This window comes from Haemorhous mexicanus, chromosome 21, assembly GCF_027477595.1.
Source record: "Haemorhous mexicanus isolate bHaeMex1 chromosome 21, bHaeMex1.pri, whole genome shotgun sequence".
Classification (NCBI taxonomy): Eukaryota; Metazoa; Chordata; class Aves; order Passeriformes; family Fringillidae; genus Haemorhous; species Haemorhous mexicanus.
The window spans coordinates 1,038,280-1,046,998 of record NC_082361.1 but is presented as its reverse complement, the minus strand read 5'-3'; positions in this window follow the sequence as shown (position 1 = coordinate 1,046,998).

The window sequence follows — 8,719 nt, the reverse complement described above, 5'->3', positions numbered from 1 at the left end:
GGGGGGCGGGGCCGGGCAGGGAGGGGCGGGGCCTGGCGGGGCGGGGCAGGGCGGGGCCGGGCGGGGCTGCCGCAGGGGGGCGCTGCGGGGCCCGGCCCGAGCGTTGGGTTCCGCCCCTACAAATTGCGTGAAACGGACCCCAAACCGACCCCAAACCGACCCCAAACCGACCCCAAACCGACCCAAAACCGACCCCATACCGACCCCATACCGACGTGCTGGCAATGGAATGGTTATGTGGCAAAAAAAAAAAAAAAACAAACCAGAAAAAAACCAACTAAACAAAAAAACCCAAACATAAAACCGTTTTCAAAGTTGCAGGAGTTCCGCTGCATGTCACTAAAATTTGTTTAGTGCTTTCTGAGTAAACTACATCCAGCCTTCAATTTAGCTTTTCCTCCAGTGTCCCGAACCGTTAAAGGAATGCTCAAATGTATCCACAGAGAGCAGAACATCTGGAACATCTGCAGAAAGGATGTTGAAAAAGCAAGGCAGAGTGAGATTTTTCCAAAGTTCACATATAGTTTCTTTCTAAATATTATAAGTGCCTGAAATTAAAAAGCTCATTGATTAAACAAATATAGTGCCATTTGTTCAAATCATTAAATATTAATTACTTGACACCCCTTCTCTTGCAGGAAAATGACCCCGGGGTCCCCTGTGTCCAACCAGACCTGCATGTCTGCACTGTCCCTTCTAATTATTGAAATTTACTGTTCTCCATCAGGGTGTTTTTCAGATGAACAATGGGTGGGCAAAGCTACTGGGCAATGCCTACTTTTTCCTCCAATGCTCAAAACACTTGCCAACGGGAGAGAACAAAAACGGGGAAGAAATCCAAACACCAGCCTCTCTCTTGGTTGTGCCAGTCTTGCAGAAAAAAGCCACCAGACCAGGCAAGACCATCCTTAAAGTAAACACCCAGAGAACCTGCGCTCTGCACGCTCTCCTCCCCTTCTTTCAGCCCTTGGGTAACTGAAATCCCATGTTCTTGTGCACCAGGAAAGCTGGGAAAGTGTCTGAGAGACAGAATACCCTGCTGCCAGATGCTCTTTTTTCATTCTAACACAGTTGTTTTTCTCTTCACTTGATAAAGTTAAAATAAACAGTCTCTGGGGTGAATTACAGGCATCAAAATTGGATTGGCATGTAAACTGTGGAGCAGTTGGTGGTGGGGAGTCTGGGGAAAAGGAAACAGCAGGTTTTAGCTAGAGGGGACAACAGCTTTATTTCCCTTTTGGTCCTTGACAACTAAGCAGATGTCCCACAATTATTGTTTTACCTTCCAGAAACACAGTGCCTTCTCCCACCCTCCCAGGTCCACGGGCTGGCCCTGTGCAGATGTGCAGGTGCCTCTCCTCCCTGCTCCAGAGCCACCTCGGTGCACCACCAGCTCCATCTATTGCTGGGAACAGGAGAGACACATGGCCTGGCTGAGGGTCAGGCACAGCCTTGCCTCTCCCTCAGCTCGCTGGGATGCCGATTTCCAGTGCCATTAATGGAGATACAACTGGAGGTCTAAAGGATAAAATCTCTGAGCCCCTGCCGTGGGCTTTGCCCCACCTGCTGTGTTTATATTGTACACAGCAAGGCTGGAGTGCCCTGCAGACCCCAGTGCCTGCTGGTGGCCTCGAGAGCCCTGGGGTGTCCCTGAGCCCTGGCAGCAGTGCTGGGTGACAGGAGGTGTCCCACTGTGCAGGGCTGGAGGATGGGGCTGTTCTGACGAGCTGGGGATGTCAAAAAGTCCGAAAGAAGAATAAACACTGGGGAGGAGAGTGCCAGGTTTAATTAATTGTTAATGCTGTGGTCCCACCTCTAAAGAAGTGCTTGTTATACACCTGGGAACACCTCAGAGGGCTGCACACCTCAGAGCTCACCTCAGCTTGCTACAATGAACTGCACTCACGCCTGAAAAACACAAACTTTTTTCTTTATTTTTTTTAAAGCAGTCCTGAAATCTGTTTCTAGCCTTAACCAAGCTGCAATCCAGGTCTGTCATCCTACAAGACATCTGACAGGGAAGTTAAATAGCACTCCAGACACGTTTTTTAGAACTTGCTTGGGATGGGAGGAATGTTTGGTGCTATCTCAGCAGGTGGGTGCAGGAGCTGAGCTCTCTCTTCACTGTGTGTGTCAGGTACAGACTCCCAGGTATTTTGGTGTCTGCACTGACACCTGCCTGCTTTCCCAGTTTGTGTTCAGTGCTTTCTCAAAGTGTGAATGACAAATGACATCTTGAATTCTTGGGCCTTCTGAAGACACATTGGGTACCTTGGAATGTTTAACAGAATTTTCAGAGTGCACCTGCTCTCGCAGTGTGAGAGGCAAACATGCTGTTGCAGGGTAACTAGAGGAAGTCACCAGGCAATTTTTTGCTCTCTAGGATGAAGGAGTTAGAAAAAGCCAAGTCTTACAGGGTGAGGCTGGGCTCTGCACCACCTCCCAGCCCTGCCCAGGACAGGCTCTCATTGGAGCTGGTCAGAGGCAAGGCAAGCTGGCCAGGAGGGGATGGTGATGGCACGGGTGGTGCTCCCGAGCCCTCACCACGGCTGTGTCTGGTGCATATTCCAGCACACTCCTGCTTGGTGTGTATTCCCAGCTCCAAAGAGCAGCTCCTGTAATGTCCCAAGGTGAACCTGTGTCAGGAGAGGAGCCAGGCAGGGAGATAATGGCTGAACTGGAGAATAAAGGCACCATGTGTCTCTCCTGTTCCAAACCGCTCTGATCTCAAACATCTCGCCTCAACAACGATCTGTTAGCGAGCTGCAAGCCAAGAATCTGTCAGAAGAATTTCAATACAATTCTGACAGGATCAGAACTAGATAGACTCAAACTTTACCAACCTGTGGCTAAACCAAAGCTAGTGGAGTAAGTGTTTGCCCAGGCAGGACAGAAGGTGAGCTTACTGGGATCTTCTTCACTGCAACTGAAACTCCCAAAAGCAGATTTATTTGGCATATCTAAATTCATCAGAGGAAATGGAGTGTTGATTTGAGTCCAAGAGGATGCCTTCATTACTTTGAAACTGAAAGAAGAGGTTGAAGCTGGAGCAGACAAGTGGTGCAGGCAAGGGGATGAAGTGAGACGTGAAGGAAGTTCCACAGAGCTTCTGGAAAAGCCATTTCCTGGCTGGGAGCAGCTCCTGGCAGAGGTGTAGATGGGAGAACAGGCTGTCTCCCTCCTTGGGACAGGATGTCACAAAAGGGATGTGAGGGGGGATTCCCAGCCCAGGCAGGGAATGTACACTTGAGTTATCTGAGCTCCAGAACTGTGGAGAGCCCCGGGCTCAGCTGGACACGGCGTGCCTCCTCTTTCTCAACATCTGTGCTCCTGTAAACTGATGTGGAACTGCTTCTGCCAGTTGTTTGTAGACCCTCCTGTCTGGTGCCTGGCGTGATTAAAGCCAGCAAAGAGATGGTTTCTCTCTGCCAGGCTCCTGCAGAGGAGGCTTGGGCCATCTGCTGAATGGTCTGCTGTGTTTCTGGCCGCTGGTGGCTGCAGCTCTGCTGCTGTGCAACAGCCACGTATGGAAAGCTTTAGCCTTTCATGTGGAAAACGGGAAAGACAGATGCAATCTGGGGCTGATATTGCTCTTGTATGTTTCCTCTCATCTCTCAGGAGCTCTCTTGCTGCTGCCTTTCCTCACTCTGGGCACCAGAGCTCCTCTTTTTACTCGATGGAGCAGGCACAGTCACTGTCCCCCAAGCCCAGATCCCTGCTGAGGGTGTTCCTCAGGGCCTCCAGAGGATAGGAACCATCTCCCCACGATGGTTGGGACATCAGCCTGTGCACATTGACACCTCACAGAAATGGCTGTTTGCAGAGGTTTTCCTGGCTGTCATTCCAGGTTCGAGTAGTGCACAGTGGGTGTGTGGTTAAGCCAGCAAAACCCCTTCATTAGAAAAGTGTGGAAAAAAGGTATCAGAAAGATTTAGGGTTTCAAAGAGGATCAGACCCAAATGCCCTGTCTTGCTGGTAGGAGGATGGGAGATTTAGGAGTAGTTAGCTTGAGGAAAAAAAAGCACCAAAAAGATGAGTAATACAGGCAGCTCCTGTTTTTTCTATTAAGTTTCTGGGCTACACAGATTTGTAAATGATGGCACTAAATAAGCAGCCGTGCCCAGGCTCCCTGAAAGGCTCTGGAATATCAGCAGCTGATGTCCCACAGAGCAGGGACACAATTGGGTCTGTTCCTCCAGACAATACACCTGTCACTGGGAACAGAAAGCTGGCAATTAACGGGGAGGCTCTGAGCTGGGCTTTCATCCCACACAATGGGAAGGGCCTGGAAGAGTGAGATTAGGGCTGGCATGTCCACATGAGATTGCTGAAACAAACCTCACTGAGACTTGGGGGCAATTAAGAAGCAAAAACAAGAAAATAAAACCCTGGTTAAATCTAACTCTACAAACAAGTTAGAAACAAACAAGTTAGAAAGCAAAATAGCCCTGGAACAGGATCCTTTGCATTAGACATGTGAGTCTGGGGTGGCAGAGGAAACTTTCTTCTCAGCTGAGAGTCTTGTCCTTGTCAGTGAATCATAGGAAATGAAACCAAGGGAGGCTCTGCACTCAAGGGCTGCAGAGTTCTGGGAGCTCTGCATTGCTCAGCCAGGACCAGGACTAAGCAGCAACCTCCACAGACAAGATTTTTTACCTGACTAACGCAAGTTCCACACCTGGGGACTCCATACCTTGCACTCTGAATGTTTAAAGGTCTCCCAAATGAGTGGCCCTACAAAGGCCCTGAAAGCAAAGCAGCAGCAGTGCCCTGACACAAGCAGGGTGTGACACAAGTAGTGTCAGTGGCTGCTTGTGACCAGTCCTGAGCCTGGAAGGGAGCAGCTGTTAGAAAGGAACTCACCTGGTCAGCAAGTCTCAAATGGTTTTTTTTCTCCTGGTGCAGGTGTTCTTCCAAAACACAGGAATCAGGAAAGCCAGAGGGAAATTAGGAAAATCGTTTCCTTGGTATCAGCTCCACATCCCCCGGATGTAAGTCAGGACTGCAGAGAGCTGTACATGTTCTCTGTGAGGAGGTGGTTGGTACAGGCAGGCTCTTGAGACCTCCACGGGTCACTCTGTCCCCTTGGGGAGGTATTGCTCTGCCTGTGACCTTGTGCCCTCTCCCCTCAGCTTCCTGGGGACCTGTCCATCACCTACCAGGCTCTTGATGGGAAGCCTGTAGCATCAGGAAGTTTGGGCAGGCCTGATGTGACAGACTTGGAAGGAGAAGGGGAGAGGAAACGAAGAGAAATAGACAAATAATGGCATTGCAAACGATCTGTGTGTCTGGCCATGAAATCACATCAGTGCAGACCTTCAGCGTGCAGGGTGAGGAACTTGTTCGGATACCTGAAGAAAGAGCTTGAGCACGTGTCCTCTCTGTCCCTGCCCTGCTGAGCTGTGGATGGGAAATGGCAGCTGCCATCCCAAGTGCCAGCTGTGCCCTTGATGGCTGCCCCTGGCCAGCCAGAGGTGGCTGTGCAGGTACAGACCTGTTCTCCAGGCAGGGGGAGCGTGGGGCCAGGGGCTGACCCCGTGTCCAGAGGGGCTGGGAGAGCTGTCTGGGTTTTCCCAGGCACTGCTGCTTCTGCCAGCTTGGGCCATGTGGGAGCTGGCTTGCAGTGTCAGAGATGGGGTGTCCTGCCCTGAGGGCTCCCTGGGAGCAGGAGCAGGAGCTGTGCCACGACCTGAGCACTGCAAGGCAGGGTGAATTGCCTCCTGAGTGCTGATGACTCCTTTTGGGAGAGCTGGCCTGCAGAACCCGCAGCAGCAGCTTGTGAAACATTCACAGGTGTGAAAGGGTGAAATAATTGTGATAAGCAGTGGTGTGACACACTTCCACAGCCCCAGTACTGGGGAGGGAGGTGAGTCTGCACCTCTTCCAGGGGTGCCTCCTGAGTCAGCCCTTGGGAAACCCTTCCTTGGGTCAAAGCTGATTCTGATGAGAGTTTGGGTGACACTAAACCGAGTGAGGAGGAGTTGGGTTAGAGAGTGTCAGTTCTGAGCAGTAAGCAGCAGGACAGAAAAAGGCTGCAGGAGAATAATGTGTACAGCTGGGTGAGGGGAATGCTGTTTTGAAGGGTAACTCTGCAAGGGACAGACTTGCACATGACTGAGTGATCCCTGACACGCTCTGTGCTTTGTTCCATTTCTCAGTGCATCTTGCTCAGACGCACGGCTTCTACCCCATTTGGCAAATATTTGATTTATAAAGATTAACATGTTGCTCGTCCATGTGCTGGGAAGGCTTGTGTCAAAGATGTGCCTTGAGGATGGCAGCCCAGGGTTTACTCACTGCTAAGGACACATTCCTTAAAATGCACCTGAGCTGATTTTTTAAATTGACTGAGTGTAAACAGAACTGCAACCTATCCCAAACCAAGCTAACCCAGAGTGACAGCATCACCCAAATGGCACAAAACAACTTGCCCTTTGCTCAGCTGCTTGTTAGAGAGATTTACCAGCATTAAAAGTGCTTTGGGGTTTTGCCATTCAACCATCCCAAGGTCGTATGTCTGCTTGCCAAGGTCTTCATGTGCTGGACAGACACCTCTTAACTCCAGGAACTCTGTCATTTCTGATTTTTGCTAAGATGTATGAATGAAGGTGATTCCAGGAGCTGCAGTTGCCCCAAGGAGACAGCTGGCTGGCTTTGTGGGAATTAGTGCTGATACAGTGAGGCACTGCCAGCACTGATGGCAACGAATCTGCTGCATGGCAGGGAGCAAACAGCTGGCAGTGCCCATTGTGCACAGAAATCGTCTGGAGAGCCAGGAGGTCCAAAGGAACCACACTTCCTGGGCTGTACTCTCTGGGCCCTTTTCAGTGGGATTTTTGGTGAAGCCAGTGAGATGCCAGCTGTTGGTTTCCACTTGCTGGCTGTGACCTTTCCTTTGAAATGGCAGTGATGGTCTCTTGCCAGGGTCTCTAGAGCCACCCTTGATGCCAGCCAAAGCATCAAGTCTTATTTGAAAGTCCAGGGTATACTTATGGAAATCAGTTCATGTTTAAATCCAGGTAACTGGTATAGGTGAGGTTGGAAACTTGGGTGGCATTCAGTGATCACAGGAAACTTCCCTTCACCTCCCTGCATGTGCACAGAAGGAAGGCTTTTTGAGTATAGAGAGAAGAGTGAGGCTGAGGGCTTGATCCCTTTTCTACAGCTACCAGAAAACTTTACTTTGTGCTCTTACAAAAGGTGATTCATTCTAAGACACAGGCACAAAGACCACGGTTTTGCTGTCTGCTGGGAAACTCTCATTAAACATAATCCAGCCCTAAATTTGAAATAATTTTGCAGTTTCCCTCAGAAGTTCTTTGGCGTGAAGCTGGGCTCTGTCTCGTGCCCTTTGCTCCCTCCATCCCAAGGGAAGCAGGACCCAGTGCTGGCCAAGCCTCGGTGGGCAGCAGAGCCTCCTGCAGGGCTGCCATGCTGTTGGCAGGCCCTTGGCACTCTGTGCCGCTCTGCCAGGAGTGCCAGGCCACTTCTCAACTGGCACCTAAGCTCCAGAGCAGCTGCCTCCAAGGGCCATTCTTCTGTGGGAGATTTATTGCCAAGAGCAGGGGCGTTGGGATGGGAAAATTGCCTTCATTCCCAGGCAAAGACCCTGAAGAACAAAAGGCAGTTGCTGGTGAATCCATGGTGTGATTCAAGCATTTCCTGGGATGGGAGGAGTGGGAGCTGTGTGCCTGTTGCTGTAGCAAAAGTGAGTGGGCATCCACCAAAGGAGCAGCTCTGGCTGGTGGGGTGAGGAGTGCCACAGCCATGGGGGTGACCGGGACCCTCCAGCCTTGGCATTCCCCCCGGGGCAGCTGCAGGCCCTGGTGGGAGGAAACGCCGGAACGCTGAAGCTGCTGGGGGAGGACATCGCACCGGGAGCCCTCTGGGCATCTCCAGGGCTGTCCCTCTTCAGCTGCACTCCTGGGCTGTTCTGGGCTCTCTCTGCTCTGAGCATCCCCAGCCACTGCCCCACTCCCTGATTTCTTTGCCAAGATCACGCACCAGGTTTTCTGGGAAGGTTTATTGGACACTTCTATGGAGCAGTGACTGCCCGGGAAGATCCCGGTGCTGCTGGCACAGCGGAGCGGGGAGGGCTGTGAGTGCTTTGCCGTCGGCGATGGGGTGGGCTGGAGGGGGGTCCCGGGGGGCGACCTGGGGTGAGGACGTGGGCAGTGGGGTGCGGGCACCCAGCAGCGCCCCGGGCACTCGGAGTCGCGGTCCCGCTGCCCGGCGGGCCCGGTGCGGGGAGCGGCGGCACCGTCTGTGTGCGGAGCTGCGGCGGAGCCCAGCGGGGCGGCGTGCGGGGAGCGGGGAGATGTGCGGGGCGGGGTGCGGGGCCGAGCTCCCGCGGAGCGGCCGCCGCTCCCTCTCTCGGCCGCTCCGGCCCCCGCCGCCGCGCCCGCCGGGCTGTCCTGTCGCGCTTGTCCCGCCGGAGCCACCGGGACAGGGCTGTCCGGTCGCGCTTGTCCCGCCGTGGCACCGGGACAGGGCTGTCCTGTCGCGCTTGTCCCGCCGTGGCACCGGGACAGGGCTGTCCTGTCGCGTTTGTCCCGCCGTGGCCACCGGGACAGGGCTGTCCTGTCGCGCTTGTCCCGCCGGAGCCACCGGGACAGGGCTGTCCTGTCGCGCTTGTCCCGCCGTGGCCACCGGGACAGGGCTGTCCTGTCGCGCTTGTCCCGCCGTGGCCACCGGGACAGGGCTGTCCTGTCGCGCTTGT